At 36.2% G+C, this 17,414-nt stretch overlaps 1 pseudogene; it reads right to left on the minus strand.

The window, feature by feature from the left end:
- Window positions 1-5,705: 5,705 nt before the first annotated feature.
- Window positions 5,706-8,797, minus strand: LOC132515507 (peptidyl-prolyl cis-trans isomerase G-like; annotated as a pseudogene).
- Window positions 8,798-17,414: the final 8,617 nt, after the last annotated feature.

The raw sequence follows: 17,414 nt of genomic DNA on the forward strand, positions 1-17,414 counted from the left end.
TTTGTATCCATTCAGCAAGCCTGTGTCTTTTGGTTAGAGCATTTAATCCATTCACATTTAAGGTAATTATTGATATGTATGTTCCTATTTTCATTTTCTTAATTGTTTGGGTTTGTTTTTGCAGGTTCTTTTCTTCTCTTGTGTTTCTCACTTAGAGAAGTTCCTTTAGCATTTGCTGTAGAGCTGGTTTGGTGGTGCTGAATTCTCTTAACTTTTGCTTGTCTGTAAAGGTTTAAATTTCTCTGTTGAATCTGAATGAGATCCTTGCTGGGTAGAGTAATCTTGGTTGTAGGTTCTTGCCTTTCATCACTTTAAATATATTGTGCCATTCCCTTCTGGCCTGTAGATTTTCTGATGAGAAATCAGCTGTTAACCTTATGAGAGTTCCCTTGTATGTTATTTGTTGTTTTTCCCTTGTTGCTTTTAATAATTTTTCTTTGTCTTTAATGTCAATTTGATTACTATGTGTCTTGGCTTGTTTCTCCTTGGGTTTTTCCTGCCTTGGACTCTTTGCACTTCCTGGCCTTCAGTGGCTATTTCCTTTCCCATGTTAGGGAAGTTTTCGCCTATAACCTCTTCAAATATTTTCTCAGGGCCTTTCTCTCTCTCTTCTCCTGTGGGACCCCTATAATGCAAATGTTGGTGTGTTTAATATTGTCCCAGAGGTCTCTAAAGCTGTCTTCATGTCTTTTCATTCTTTTTTCTTTGTTCTTTATTGCCAGCAATGAATTCCACCATTCTGTCTTCCAGGTCACATATTCAGTTATTCTGCTGTTGATTCCTTCTAGTGTATTTTTCATTTCAGTTATTGAATTGTTCATCTCTGTTTGTTTGTTCTTTCATTCTTCTAGGTGTTTGTTCTTTCATTCTTCTAGGTCTTTGTTAAACATTTCTTGCATCTTCTCGATCTTTGCCTCCATTCTTTTTCTGAGGTCCTGCATCATCTTCACTATCATTATTCTGAATTCTTTTTCTAGAAGGTTGCCTTTCTCCACTTCATTTAATTCTTTTTCTGGGGTTTTATCTTGTTCCTTCATATGGTACATAGTCCTCTTCCTTTTCATTTTGTCTATCTTTCTGTGAATGTGGTTTTTGCTCCACAGGCTGCAGGATTATAGCTCTTCTTGCTTCTACTGTCTGCCTTCTGGTGGATGAGGCTATTTAAGAGGCTTGTGCAAGCTTTCTGATGTGAGGAACTGGGTGGTGGGTAGAGTTGAGTGTTGCTCTGGTGGGCAGAGCTCAGTAAAACTTCAATCCACTTGTCTGCTGATGGATGGGGCTGGGTTCCCTCCCTGTTGGTTGTTTGGCCTGAGGCCACCCAGCACTGGAGGCTGTGGGCTCTTTGGTGGGGCTAATGGGGGACGCCAGGAGGGCTCATGCCAAGGAGTACTTCCCAGAACTTCTGCTGCCAGTGTCCTTGTCCCCAGGGTGAGCCACAGCCACCCCCACCTTTGAAGACCCTCCAACACTAGCAGGTAAGTCTGGTTCAGTCTCCTATGTGGTCACTGCTCCTTCCCCCTGGGTCCTGATGTGCACACTAATTTGCGTGTGTCCTCCACGAGTGGAGTCTCTGTTTCCCCCAGTCCTGTTGAAGTCCTGCAATCAAATCCCACTAGCCTTCAAAGCCTGATTCTCTGGGAATTCCTCCTTCTGTTGCCAGACCTCCAGGTTGGGAAGCCTGACATGCAGCTCAGAACCTTCACTCCAGTGGGTAGACTTCTGTGGTATAATTGTTCTCCAGTTTGTGAGTCACCCACCCAGTGGTTATGGGATTTGATTTTATTGTGATTGCGCCCCTCCTACCATCTCACTGCAGCTTCTCCTCTGTTTTTAGATGTGGGGTATCTTTTTTGGTGAATTCCAATGTCTTTCTATGGAAGATTGTTCAGCAGTTAGTTGTGATTCTGGTTCTCTCACAAGAGGGAGTGAGTGCACGTCCTTCTACTCTGCTATCATGAACCAATCTCAGCAATGTTTATTATCTAATTTATTCATAGTTACAGTGTGAAGTTGAAGGCACTTAAGATATTTTAGGAATTTTTCTTTAGATATAAAAGGCTTAGAGACAAGAGAAGCAAAGAAAAAGATGAGGTTGTTAGTTATTATTAGTAAATATTTATGAGGCATCATATGTATTAAACTTAGAACAAATCTAAGAGGCTTTGTCTCTGTTGAAAAATAAGAGCAACCAGCTCATATTTTAGTCATCTTTACAATTGGTGTTTCTTCATCTGAATGCATCATACTGCAATCTTTAAAAGTTATTAAACATTATTAAAATGAAAAATTGGTACACTACAATCTGCTCATCTAGCATATATATACTTTGATACTAAAGAAATAGCAATTTAGCTCAATAAGACTTATTGTGATCTGCTAAGTGAAAAGTACTGTGCTTGTTAATGCAAAGGACACCAATGATGAAAACACTGTTTTTGGTCTCATAGAGCTTACTTTACATTCTGGTAGAGAAATTAAGACCTATAATGAAGCAATAATAAAATAAAGAATACATTAGAGAAGTGGTTCTCAAGCTTCAGGGTGTGTTGGAATACTCTAGAGAGTATATTTGAAAACAGATTGCTGGGCACCATACCCAGTTTTTGACTCAATAGGTCTGGAGTGGGGCCTGAGAATTTGCATTTCTAACAAATTCCCAAGTGATGCTGATGCTGCTGTTCCAGGGATCACACTTTGAGGATCACTGCAATAGAAATTTAAAGAACTATGGGAGTTCGTAAGAGGGAGAATATTATCCTGACTGTGGGGTCAGGGAAGCCTTTACAGAGAAGTTAAAATTTGAGCTGAGCCTTGAAAGATGAATAAGATTTTGATGGGAAAATACATGAGAAAAGGACATTGTAGGCAGAGGGGACAGCTTGAGCAAAGCTCCGAGGGAGGAAAGTATGTGGAGAATAATGAATAGATAATTCTAAACATAAGTTAATGTTGTAGGAGATGTTTGAACTGTACCTAAGGTCACTCTGTGGAGGACTTTAGATGTTAAAATAAGAAACCTGAGCTTTACTCAGCAAACTGATGTTTCCCAAACTTGCCCCATCATAAAAAACATATGGATAATATGTTAAGTGTACAAACTCCCGGACTTCATCTCAGAGCTACTGATTCAGAATCTCCAGTGGACAAAACTGGGAGTTCTGTAGTTTTAACAAGCACTCTAGGTCATTCTTTATGATCAGGCCAATTTTAGAAACACTTGGGTAGATAATTTGCCATTTGTACAAGTGCTTACCTGAAAAATTATATGTATGTTAAATGTATTAATTCAAAATCCTGTTACGTATACTGATCACTTAAAGGAGTACAGTCACTGGGTATTCTTTCCATGAAGTGAATAATAACCCTAAGTTTTCCTATTTATTAGTTATGTTCTAAATATATTGGGTTTATTTATTCTTATAGAATGAACCATACAACAGAGCTTTCACAAAAATCTTTGTTGGATTATATTTTTTCAGAAGTTTTTTTCAATTAAAAATGTCCTTAATTGGCTATATTTTTCTCGTCCATAATGTTAGCATAATGGCAGCTACCTCACAGGTATGGAGTGAGAATTTAATAAGCCACTGCATAGGAAGTTCTTAGTTTAAGGACTGATACATAGTATGTGCTCAATGAATGGTACCTGTTTGTGCTAAAAACAAAGTGTCCTTAATGGCACTTTAAATAACCCATTGGGAAGCGGTGAAATAATACAGTATTCAGTTGTCATATTTGAGTTGCATTAAACTGCATAGGACTTGAAAAATGAACTCTTGACTTCCACAGATTATCATCCATGGAAAAACATTAATCTTAGACCTCCCTCCTACATATACTTCCTCATGCTTTCAAATAGGTCCCCTCCACTCCCATTCCCTCCTTGCCAACACTCTTAGTTGGTTTATGGTCAGAGCATACAAATCTATTTTAATATTACCTTAAGTAAAATGTAATTATAAAATAAATCTTCAACATATTCTATTATAATACATTCTAAAGCCAAATCCAAATGATTGCTGGATTATTCACTCTTTTAGGTTTTGGCACAATTTACTTCTTAGTAGTTTATGGAGCATCCCTTACCAAGATCCCATTTCTTAAAAATGGGAACAACACAACAAGCACAGTAGAGAACCACTCTCTGAGGACCCCTAACCGAGGGGGAGAGCATTGGATAAATGGATAACATTTACGTTTGCATCCTAGATAATAACAGGTGTGTATAGAGAAGGCACCAGTGAGGAGGAAGTCAGGGCAAAGAGGAGTAAACTAAGCTAAGCTTAGAATTAAGCTAAGTAAGTAAGCTAAGAATTTAGTGTGAGTTTTGTTTAGTTAGTAGAACAAACAAAACAAAAAGGAAAATGCTGGTACTTCTTGTCTTTTGGCATTTCAACTCCTGGCTGCCAGTAGTTAAAGATCTTGCCACTCAAAGTCTGATCCAAAGACCAGTAACAAAGGAGATCCCTGGGAGTTGGTTAGAAGGTCTTAGGCCTCACTCCAGACCTTCTGAGTCAGAATCTGCATTTTAACAAGATCCGTGTGTGATTATGTGTCATGTTAAAGTGTGAGAAGCACTTGTTTTCGTTGGAAAGGAAAGGAAAGGGACGATATCAGACTTTTAAGAGAATCCATTCCAGAAGACAAGTATAAAAGAGTAATGATGATTACTTGGTTTTCTGCACATATATTTCCTATTTTAAATGTAATATGGTGGTATAGCTATTGTTTAATGCCTTTCAGTATAGGTTGTTTCTTCACCAACTGTGTAAATTATCTTTATAATTCTCATACATCAACTGGGTATTTTGTTATGTAGCTTGAGAGGCACTTAGATGCTCTATAGAGTTTTGTTTTATTAACGTAATAAAATCAGATAATTCAAAAGAGCAATCTTTGTCTTTCTTATTTTCACATTTCAATTCAGAAACCTTTCCCTAAACTAACACATGCCTTAAAAATCCCTACATACTTCAGCAAAACAAAATGAAACAAAATAATCCAAACCCCATATAGCATTCTGAAAGATTTAGAAAAGTGTGCATAAACCTACAGTCACGAATTATATGTTGTAGCTATAAAATGTTTTATTAAAAGAGGAATTAAAATTCTGCTGACATTAGCATTTTGCCTAAAATACCTCCTTATGACAGTTAGATGGCTTCAATCCTTTAAAATTACACACACGGGATTTCCCTAGTGGTCCAGTGGTTAAGACTTTGCCTTCCAATGCAGGGGGTACAGGTTTGACCCCTGGTTGGGGAGCTAAGATCCCACATGCCTCATGTCCTAAAAAACAAAAATAAAACAGTAGCGATATTGTAACAAATTCAATAAAAACTTTGAAAGTGGTCCACATCAAAAAAAAAAAATCTTAAAACTACACGCACGATAAAGTCACCTTTTTTTTTTTTTTTACTTTCCAAATTGATGTTTGGAAACTTAACCTTTTACCATTTAGAATTTTTTTAAAAGCTAATTTTACTGCAATATTTTTTTTCTCATTTCAAGTTTATTAAAACTTTAGCAAGGCAAATTATCCAGGTTACAGATTATCAAATATCAATTCAACTAAGTCCACATTAAAAAGAAAAAAAAAGTCAAAAACCTAAAAACAATGAAAAGATGAAAACAACATAAAGGAGATTCATCAGCAAGTCTCCAAACTTAAAAATTTAGACAGAATGGAAATTGATTTGCACAACTCACTGATCCACTTTTGTCTTCATTTGTCCTAGAGCTTGATTCAAATTTTTTATTTTTGTCACGTACATGGTCATTTTCTTGACCATTTGATTTTTGGTTTTCCGTTTCCACTGAGGTTCTGGTCTTCCCATGCTCCTGATTAGGAATCTGTTTTCAAGTATAGGAGGATATCTTCTGGATGGACAATAGACTGGGGTCGTGCTTCAAGATTTTCAGCCTCATTTCACTAGATGCACTTTTCTTTCATTTTTCCTTTTTTGTGTTTTCAGGAATTTTTCCTATGTTTCTTTCTAAAAATTTCTCTTCAGAAGCACTTTCAGAATCAGAAGAATCAGAAGAAGACTGAGAATCTCTTCTGAGTCATGGGATGATGATGAGGATGGTGATGATGACTTATGTCTTTTCTTCGTTTTAGTTTGGGAATTAGCTCTCTGCAACTGAATATATGCACCTCAGCAAATGGTTTGCTAGCTGCATCTGTTTTCTGATTTTCTCTCTCTCACAACTTCTTGACCAGAAATCACTTTCCCCAAAACAACATGATGCCCATCTAAATGAGGAGTTGGTTTCACTGTTAGGAAGATCTGTGAACTGTTTGTATCCTTTGCTTTCTTTGTTGGTCATTGATAAGAGAAATTCTCTCTTGTATTTAATAGCAAAACTCTCATCCAAAATATCCTCCATTAATAGATTCCTCTCCTTCTCCATTTCCTTCACTGAAGTCACCACCTTAAACCATAAAATTTTTGACAACCCTGTGAAAAAGACAATTCTTAAAACATAATGGCTTCTGAGTTGATTTCTCTGTACCCTTTTCACTGGCACAAAGACAATAAATGTTCTCCCATGTTTGGGGGCCCACATCAGAAAGTAATTCAAAGACAACTCTTCCAGTAGGTTGATTATTAATGGTGATGTCAGAAAGAAAACATTGAGGGTGCTGAAGCTTTATCCCGATGGCTCCAATACTTCAATCTTTAAATAAAGAAAAATCAAGGAAAACTGATCCAAAAATCTTTTGGTTCCTGCACCAGTACACTCTCTTCTTCCTGGGGTCCTGTCCTTTAAAGTGTTTCAAATCTACCACTGCCAGAAAAGGCTCTGAAGCCTACTACTACAATCCTTTTTAATGACTAATTTGCTACAAGAGTTTTATTTAAAAAAATAATTTTTAAGCTTTTTTTATCTGATATATTTTTTAAATAAGGGAAATAATTGAATGGTGCAATGGTACAATGAAAAAAATGTGACGATTCTAACTCAAAATTTTGATTTGCAGAAGGGAAAACTGAGCCCCCCCAAATACTAAATTACTTGCCCATAATTTCTCAGCTAATAATTGGTAGAACCAGAACTGAGCCTAGGTTGGTTCCATACTTTTCCTACTTCAGTTCTAACATTAAGGGTTATATCTCATGCTCAGTTTTGTAAACCTTTTTTGTTTGTTTGGTAAACTTTTAATCTTTTGATTAGAAATGTAAAATGTACTTCACTCTCTTCTTCCTTAAATGTATTAAGAAATTCTTCTCTACCTATGAACCATAATAACTCAATTCCAAACACAATTTTACTCATAGTTGTTGCTACACTTATATTTTTGAAATATTATACACATATATTGTAGTATATGGTGTATGTAGATTAGAATGCTCTTGCTATGCATTACTGTTTAAAAAAAGGCAAATATCTTATTGTTCTTTCATTCAATGTAGTGATTAAACAATTGCTATACTATCTATTGTATCATGAACTAGTCCTAGAAAGATAAATATGACCACGCCATGTTTCAAAGGGCTCATAGATGATCCAGGTATCAGGGATCAAAATTCAACAAAAATATATGACCTTTCACGTTATCAAGTTTTTAAAAAAATAAACATCGTCACCATCAAATAATATTATCAAATGTCTCTGACTTCAAGGCTTTTCTAGACTCTACATAAGATTTATAGTGTCTGGACTTCTTAAGAAGGTACTATGCAGACATAGTCAAATTTTACAAAAAGGAAAGCTACACATTCTTTTGGATAACAAATTATAAATAAAAAATGTGAAGCTAAAGGATGGAATAAATTCGGAGAGTAACAAGAGATCACTGAGAAACATTGACAAACAGGTTAAAGAAGGAGAAAAAAGGCAAGGAGAGAGTAAAGAAAAGAAGCATCCTCATCTGGCAGACTAGTGTTAGAATCATTATATGCATAAAGTTTATGTAATTAATAATTATAAAGGAAATTATAAAATCAAATACTTAATAGTATATAAGGTAACCCATGTTTTTAACCAAAGACAAATATTTTAGTTGGGAGACTTTTTAATTCATTATGGAGAGTATTTAAAATGTAAGTTTAGATGAAAATGATAAAACATGCATCCCTCCCTACTTCAGTGTATTCTGGTGTATTGAACTATCATGTTTGTTTGTTTGGTTGGTTGATTTTGTTTGCTGTTGCCCCCTCATTGAAGCAACTAGACTATGAAGTAGATATTCCTCAAGGGAGATGTCAAATACTTGATTTTTTAAATTTCAAAAGTCAAGATCCAGACTTGAGATGAAAGAATTGGAAAAATACCTGATGAGTCAAAACCTTTTTCCCTGTCCCCAAGACTGAAGACTCTCTAGACTTGTAGAGAAGGAGAGAAGTCAGAGGAAAAGTAAAGATGCTAGGTACCTGAAAAAGGACCTGTGCCCAGCTTTCTCCTGGATTCATCTGAAGTAGGGTGTGGTAAGGTTTAGGGAATAATAGAACACTCATCTCTGCATAATTTTGGAGATTCAAGAGCAGAAAGAATGTCACTTTTCCTACTTCCTTTGAGAAGGTGATAAGACCCCACAGTCAATGGTTTGGGAGCAGTAGAGTAGCAACGGCAGTGTTGTGTGTTAGAGTTGGAAAGGGGGACTGAGATAAGCTCACAGAGTCCCTTTGTGCCCCAGGATAGCATGGGGCACAGCAGAAGCATTTTCTATGAGCCAGAGGCTAGAAGGGGATGGAGTAGGGTCTTTTAGTGCCCCATTCATTTTTCCACTCTCCCAACAGTCACAGAAGCTGATGTCCAACACAAGGAGGACACGGACATAAACTTTGTACATCAGGACCAGGATGTACACCTTACCAGATAGTAGCGTAGAGAGAGGGTGACAACTGACAACAGGTAACAGCCCCCTGGAACATGGATGCAATCCCAATGTAAGGGGAGGGAAAACTTGAGTTGACTGTGATTGTTTTTCCAACATCTAGTGGAAGGGGGGCTTGAAAGAAAAATTAAAACAACATTTCTTGCATCCTTGAGCTAATGGACCGAGGTTTGTACCCACTATATTATTAATAGTGATAGATTTGTGCAAGGTCTAATGTCTTAATATTATTAGTAACAAACAATGTCTTCTTCAGATTCAGTATGATCTATCAAAAACATTACAAAACACTAATCTCAATTGCTATAAAAATTCAGATCTGAATCTCAAGTGGATGCTCAAATGTTAAACATACTTCCTTTTTTTACTTCCTGCATAAGGCCATTGGGCACATAGTACATGGATGGCATATTTAGCTTAATCCTTACAATAGTCCTATGAGGTAAATTCTCTTGTTATGTATATATTTTATACATGAGGAAGTTAAATAAATTGCAAGAGGTCAAAAAGCTTGAACTTTGTGCAATCCAAGAATCCTTTGTGTAAACATTATGCCATTCTGCTTAGAAATGAGTGAAACACTGACTAATCTTTATAGCCGCATAAAATTATCAAAGTCCATGTTTTTCCTAATCTTTAGAGTTTCTGTGTTAGAGAATTTAAGGCAAATTCAAGAGGGCTCTTAGCCAAGACACCTCCTACATTCTCAGTGGCCAGTTTAACTCTAGTTTCCAGAGAAGCAAGAGTGCTGTGACCTCCTCCCTGGAGAACCTGGTCATTGTGCTGGGCTGTTCCCCTTTGCAGGTCACCTGTCAACATTAGTAGACATCTCTTCTTCCCAACTGGCCCTGAGCCCTCAGGTCATTATTTTGTTTCTTGGTTCTCACACTTAAACTTCTGTACTTTAACCTGCTTTTTGTCCTGCCTCCTGATCCCTGGAGACTATTTGTTTGTCTTTCCTAGGTCAGTGACTTCATTTTGAAACCCAATATTTTGGAGAGAGAGGGAGAGAAAAAAAAAGACCCTGTGTTCAACAAAATCCTTTTCGTAAAGGCAGCTTGGTTTTGGCTGCTAGTGGTATGTCATAAAGCTTCTCTCTGCTGCCAGTGAAAACTAACTTTAAAAAGAAAGAGAAGAAACCCAGTTCTTTGTGACCTTTTCCAGGATCGAAGGACTTAAGTAACATCTGCTTGAAATATGACTCTCATCTTGCCACTTTCCCCCATAATAAATAGTTATATGTGACTTTTTTCCACATCTCTCATCTAGAAATATATTGTTTTGAAGAAAAGGTTGAAAGTTAAACACAGTCTTGCTGAGAGTATTTGATATCTATCTTATAAAAATATGATTGAATAAAGTTATTCTTAAAGTTCTATTTTTATCCTTAAATTAAAATTTAAAGAAAAGAAAGGGATTATCAGTTATTATTAGATTTTTATGTTAAAAATTATGAACTTTCAATATATAAATTTCAAGTTTTTCCCAATAGGCTTTATTACTTCCTCTGATTGTCTTTTCATTTTCCTGTGCTGTCCATCAACCATGTCCTATCCTTCTGGGATATTCCTCAATTTCTGTTTGCGTTACAATGTCATATTTCTTTTATTTTAAATGATTTTAATTTCATTTTTAATATATAGTGAGAACACTGTAATAAGTTCATTTCACTACTTTTCACTTTCAAAATAACTTTGTCTTTTGAAATTTTTGCCTCCTAAAATAAATCATTTTAGAGTCTTCATAGAAAGAAATATTCTCTTTTCTCTTTGAATTTTCTATACTTATAGAAAAGAGTTCCATATGTCCAAACACTTTTCTAAAGTAGGTGTGTTTAGAAAAATAGAGTCTTCAGTGTAATAAATATTTCTCCGGTTGGATATTTCATTTACAAAATTATGTAAAGCAATTTATGCTCTTATGTTAGAAGAAATAATTATCTTTCTTTTTTCCTTCTTCATAATAAAAAGAGCTTTGCTGGATTTTTTTCTGGTTATGAAGGTAGCATATGCATATTTACAGTGCCTATACTATGAAAATAGTTCAGCAATAGACTAGTACACAAACAACAGAGACCTAAACAAACAGTACTAGGTGAAAAATGTTAAGGAATAGAATATGAAACTAAGTAAATTTAAAATATCTGAACAAGAAAATATATTTTATAGAAATATATGCAAACTAAAAAGATTTACATCAAATGCATTAGAATTATTGTCAGTGGGGGGTGGTTTGGGTGATCTAAGTGGGAAATGTGGATAAAAGAAAATTTCAGATGATACAGAAATGTACAAAGAAGTTAAAACCACCCTCAATCCCACCACTTGATGATAATCACAGTTTGCATATTTTGGAATACAGTCATCCAGATACACACACACACACACACACACACACTTTAAAGTGGGATTATAATCTGTTTTTTAATCTTTATTGTCTTCTTCATTTAGCAATACAATATAAATGTTATACATAATAAGTTTTCATGTAGTACAAGCATGGATGTGCATAACATTTAATGATTACCCTACTGATATATATTTAGATCGTTTCCAGTTTTTTTAATAACTAGTATTACAATGAGCATTCTTAAGCATACATCTTTATCTATTTGCCTTTTAGATTATTGAAACAAATTGTTATCAAATTGCCCTCCAGAAACTCCATTTTTACATTCCCAATATGAAACTTTCTGATTCTTGTAGGAATCTAAAACTTTTGTAAAACAAACCAACAGAAACAAAGTTATCTCCATATTCCAGGTCACCGAAATGTCCAGATCTTAGCAATAGAGTAAATTTGCTCACAGAGTCCTTTCTGTTCTGTGGAAGATCAAAGACTACACAACATGTTAATGTCAGGGTGCAACCGACAATTTAGCACTGACTTCTGATCTAAACATCAGGAATCAAGTGAACTACAGCAAGAGAAAACAGCAAGGGATGCACCTAGAACTATCGCTCATGCCATTTGTATGTATTCGTTTAAGTAGTACCTCAACGTTTTTGCACTTGTATATGTATCAGAATTCTGAAATTTAGAAAAAAAATTAAACCCTTTAATTACTAGGGGTGGGACTTTTGTTCTAAGTAACTGTGAGTTTTCTGTTTTTGAACCTGATTCCTAAAGTGCCTTTAAACTTTTCTTGAAGGTTCTGACTTCATTAGTAACCTTATGTCCCAAACAGTCCAGTGAGTTTTCTAACACAGCTTTCAAAGGAGACAGCAATTCTAGTGCCCCCTCCCGCAATGGGGGTAGCCTGGTGGGGTGCACGGAGCCAAGCTGGAGCCAGTCAGACGCTGGGTTTCCTGTAAAACCCCATGCTGCGGGACGGTAGGCTCCTCACTGAGGTCCTCTATCTCAGTTTCCTCAACTGTTACATGGACATAGGATATCCACTTGACTATCTCCAGTATCTAGAGCAAATATTTCAACAAACATCTGTGTAGTGACTTAACTCATGGTAACAATTAGGAATAACAAATGTGAAATGTCTGGAACCTAGCAAATATTCATTGAGCGGCAGCTATTGTCAATATTAGGATAAAATATGGGGATGTTGTTGAAGGAGAGAAGCAGAGAGCAAAAAAATTCAGATAGTCCTGTCAGCAAGTGGGAGTCCCAGTTTAGGTGCTGGGGCCAGTGTGAGTCTAAAAATATGGGAATTCCTATTGACAGGTTAGAAAAAGAGAGGGAGTTGCTCTGAATTAGGCTCAGCATTCAGGGCTACCAACAGCTTCTCTGAATGGAAAATACCCACGTGGCTTTTAACAGTGTGTGAATGTGAATAATCAACTCATCAAGGTAAAGTCCTTAAGCTTTTTCTACCCAGTTTCATTGCTACACCCAAACCACATTGCAGAAAGAATTACTAAATGCATGTTTTTTTAATGCTACTATGTGGCAGGAATTTAAGTTGATAATCTCTTTTCAAGGCACATCTTTATTAAAAGGGAATTATTCAAAGCCATCTGACTGGTAATTACTACATAAAGGCTAATTGACCTAATTAATCTAATATGGGTCAATGGCTTTATAATACCCAAAGAAGAGCATTTTCAAATGAGAAGAAAAGAAACTCCAAAAGGAATTTCTTTAAGTGAACATCCTTAAATTTAGTGAGTCTGATTTATTTCTTGCACACAGATGTTATATTGCTGCATATTATATTGCTGGAGTGGCTGAGCTGGGATAAAGAGAGATAGAGAGCCTAATTCTCTGAGGGTACTGAGGAATATTCTGTTCATCACTCAGGGGAAGGCACTATATAAATTACATTTAAACAATACTGCCTCTTTCTGATAACATAGCACTGAAAGAAGAATTCAACGTGACAAGTCAAATTTACTATCATACTGTTTTGATTCTCTTGGTGATGTGATAAAGTGCACGCTGATACCTGCTTTTTATTTGATTAACTTTGGCTTCTCTGAATGCCACCTTGTCCCATTTGAAGTATTGACTGTAAAATATAAACCAGTACTGCTAATATCTGGGCCCCATGCTTGAGGAAAGAATGTATAATCCACACCTGTGGTAGACAAAATAAGGCCCTCACAGATGTCCATATTTTAATCCCCCACATCTGTGAATATGTCAGTAACATGGCAAAAGGGACTTTGCAGATGTGAAGTTAGGGATCTTGAGATGGACAGATTATCCTGGATTACCTGGGTGAGCCCATTCTGAAAGTGAAAGCCCACTTCCATTTACAAGTGTCCGTATAAATGAAAGAGGGAGGCAGGAGAGTCAGAGTCAGAGGAGATGTGACGGTGGAAGCAGAGCTCAGAAAGAGAAAGAGAGAGGGGGACAGATTTGAAGATACCACAGTGTAGCTTCTATGATGGAGAAAAGGGTCACAAGTCAAGGAATGCAGGTGGCCACTAGAAGCTGGAAAAGGCAAGGATATGGATTCTCCCCTAGAACCTCCAGAGGGAATGCAGCCCTGGTTTTTAAAATCAAGTAACCTTGATTTTAGCCCAGTAGCCCAGTGAGACTGGGTTTCTTTTGTGGTTTTTTTTTTTTTTTTGACCTCTGATCTCCAGAACTGTAACTAATAAATCTGTATTATTTTAAGCCACTAAATTCATGATCATTTGTTACAGCAGCAATAGAATCTAATGTACCACCTTTTGCCTCATGGCACAGAACCACACGGATGTCATTTTAATTGAATCAAAATGACTTTCCCATGCCTGTAATCCAAAACAGGGAGGCCCTGCAGCAGAAGCTCACTTTGCTCCTGTTTATTTTCAGGAGAATTGGAGTGTTAGTGAGGGTTCCTAAGTATGGGAAGAAACCAGTGAGCTAATTTCCCTCTCCCAGGTTTTTAAAACCCAAAAATACTTTCTAAAAAACTATTCACAACTATACACAATGTCTTTTAATCAATTTGGCCCCTGTTCTGTACTCAAAATTAAACAAGAGTAAACCACTTGGAGGATGAGAATGTTCACAAAGCCTTTAGCAAGTGGTTAAGTGTTTTCACTGGGGTCACAAGCTTCAGCTACACCCTTGGGCTGATAGTGTAGGCTGGGAAGGAGTTTGGGGCAGCTGATCAAAATCTCGCTGGGGGCCAAGGAGTTGAAGTTTAACAGCCACTGTGCTAAGGCACACTTACATCACATTAAGGAACATTTGCATTAACGTATTATCCCATTCTTACCATCCCTATTTTCAATGGAGGAAATTAAAGCTTGAGAAATGGCACCATCTCCACATCACCTACAGCTGACTCACGGTAGATTTTATGCACTCCAAGTGTGAGCTGTTAACAGCTACTCTACAGCCCTTCTCCACATCAGAAGCTCTATGGCTGACAGCCAAGAAAGTTTTCTGTATGACAGAGTCATGGCATATTTATTGTTTTCTTGATATTCTAAGTGCACTACCCCAGCAGATTCCTTAGAATGCAGGAAGGTTTTGCTAGAGGAAAAACATATATCACATAAACACCAGGCAAAGTTCTACTGCCAAATGCAGTCAGAGAATGGGCTGATTGTGAGTGCAAGCCTGGCTGTCTCTGAGAAGTGTACTAGTTCTTACAGCCCCAATGGGAAAGTTTGCTAACTGATGTCATGATAGTGAGCCCATCAGAAGTAAGGCAAACAATGAAAATGGTTAAGTGCACAATTTGATCCTGACTATTGCAGTGGTTCCACCAAGGAAGAAAAACTGGAGGAATCAAATGAGATCAATTGGATTGGACAATAAGCTTTCTGATGAGCATGGATGAAAGTTGAATGGGATGACACGTACCCAAGATTTGGAGTAGCTCAAGTCTTGGAGGAAGACTAATATTGGAACCAGACAAAAATAGTAAAGAAAATAAGAAATTCAGAGTGGGAAGAATTCTGAGAAGGGAACGGCCCCTGGCTTGAAAATAATGATGCTAGGTTGGCATGTAACAGCAATGAGGAAGCAGAACCTCTCCACTCCTGTTGTACTACCTTTAAATATTTTTTCTGGGTAAGAAGACTGCTCATCAGACTTGACTGGAAAGGGTGTTGATGAGTGTTGATAAGAAGGAATTGGAGCCCCAGTTTATTCAAGACTCCACATCTGAACCACTGCATTCCAAGGGAAGGTAATATAGTATGTTGATTAGGAAAACAGGCTTCGAAGTCAGACCTAGAGTCCACTTTGTTTTCCTAGCAAGTTACTTAACAGATTTAAATTTCAGTTTCTTCACCTGTAAAATCGGGATAATGGTATATACCTCATAGGGCTAGGGTGACAATTCAATGTAAGCCACTTTAACACAGCACCTGGCACATAATAAATGCTCGATGTACAGTAGCTATTCATTTTATCATTATTATTTTTATAGACTAAATAGTTGAAATGACATCAGAAATCTTTAAGAAATTGTAAAGAATAAATGTTGTGAATAAGTAAATAGTCAATAAACTAGGACTAATTAAATTAAAGATAGTTTTAAAGAGTTTCCAAAGTAAACAGTGATCTCTAGGAATAGTGTAGTTTCAGTAAGAATAAAGCCATATCAGTCTAAATGCATCTTGCTTTTTCTAAAGGGCTATATACTGGAAATCAGAGGAATTTTATAGACAGAGTATTGGGACTTCAGTATGACTAAGAATTCAAGATATCCTTATGAAAGAACTGTGGGCTCGTTGTATTAGGTAAGAGGATTTTTAACTTGTTGAATAATACAAACAATGCTAGTTAAGAAATATTATAAATTCAGAGGAAGTTTTCCAGGAGGAATAAATTAGAGGTTGATCCCTCAGCCCTAAAATGTTCAACATTTTCACTAATGACTTTTATGCTAATATCTGCAGCTTGGTGATCAATGAAAGAATGCTGGGTTACAAAATTAGAATTCAAAAAAATTCTCATATGGCTGAAACAACAGACCAAATCAAACAATACAAAATTTGCCTACAAAAAGATCTAGTCTTTTACTTTAGTCCAATATTAAACTTTATAAGCAGGGTATGGGGTACATGACTTAGCAGCTTGTATTTCTTATAAATAGGTTTTATTCTAAAGCATATTACAGTGCAAGGATTTGAAAAGAAATAGTGTGCGGTTGGTGGTAAACAACTTCTCTCCATCTCCACTGATGAGCCCTTCTCAGACTAATGTGTATATGCCTTACCTGGGGGTCTTGTTATAAAGCAGATTCTGATTCAGTAGGTCTGGGGTGGAGCCCGAGATTCTCAGTTTCTAAGCTCTCAGGTGATGATGATGATGATGATAATGATGATGATAATGCTGACGGTGATGATGACCCAAATCCACAGTTTGAAAAGTAAGAGAGTAACAGATTTAAAATTGCAGTGGAATGGATACAGGGCAGCAGTGGTTCACCACACGGGTTGCTCACTAGAATCATCAAAATACTGACATCTGGGCCTGATCAAGACCAACTAAATGAGAATCTCTGGAGATGAGGCTTGAGCACCTACATATTTTTCAGCTTTCCAGTGATTCCTATTCTCTAGATTGACTGGTTGATATATCTCAGAAGTTTTGTAACTAAGAAGCTTTATTTTTTATAAAAAAAAAAATGTAACTAAGAAGTTATATATAACTAGGTTTTATACATATATAAAACTAAGAAGGTTTGTAATTTATATATACATATATAAATTATAAAACTTCTTAGGTATCACTATTTGATACCTAAGTTGATACTTAGGTATCAACTCATATGTATGAGTTACATATATAATTAACATATAAATTCTGGGAGGCAAATTTCCATTAAAACTATATATGTAAATACCTGTATATATATATATATATATAACTATATATGTAAATACCTGTATATATATATATATACACACACAGGTGTTAGAGGAGCTCCTAAATTACTCTGTACTATAGTTGTAAACATACTTGGCAAATCTAATTTATGGTTAAAAAATATGCCATTCCAATATTTGTAATAACCTGTAAGGGAGAAAAACCTGAAAAACAAAATAGATATATATGTATGTATAACTGAATCACTTAGCTGTACATCTGAAACTAACACAACATTGTAAATCAAGTATACTTCAATAAAAATAAAATAAAATGTCATTCCAAATGTGAAAACTTT

The sequence above is a fragment of the Lagenorhynchus albirostris genome, chromosome 2 (genome assembly GCF_949774975.1).
Source record: "Lagenorhynchus albirostris chromosome 2, mLagAlb1.1, whole genome shotgun sequence".
NCBI lineage: Eukaryota > Metazoa > Chordata > Mammalia > Artiodactyla > Delphinidae > Lagenorhynchus > Lagenorhynchus albirostris.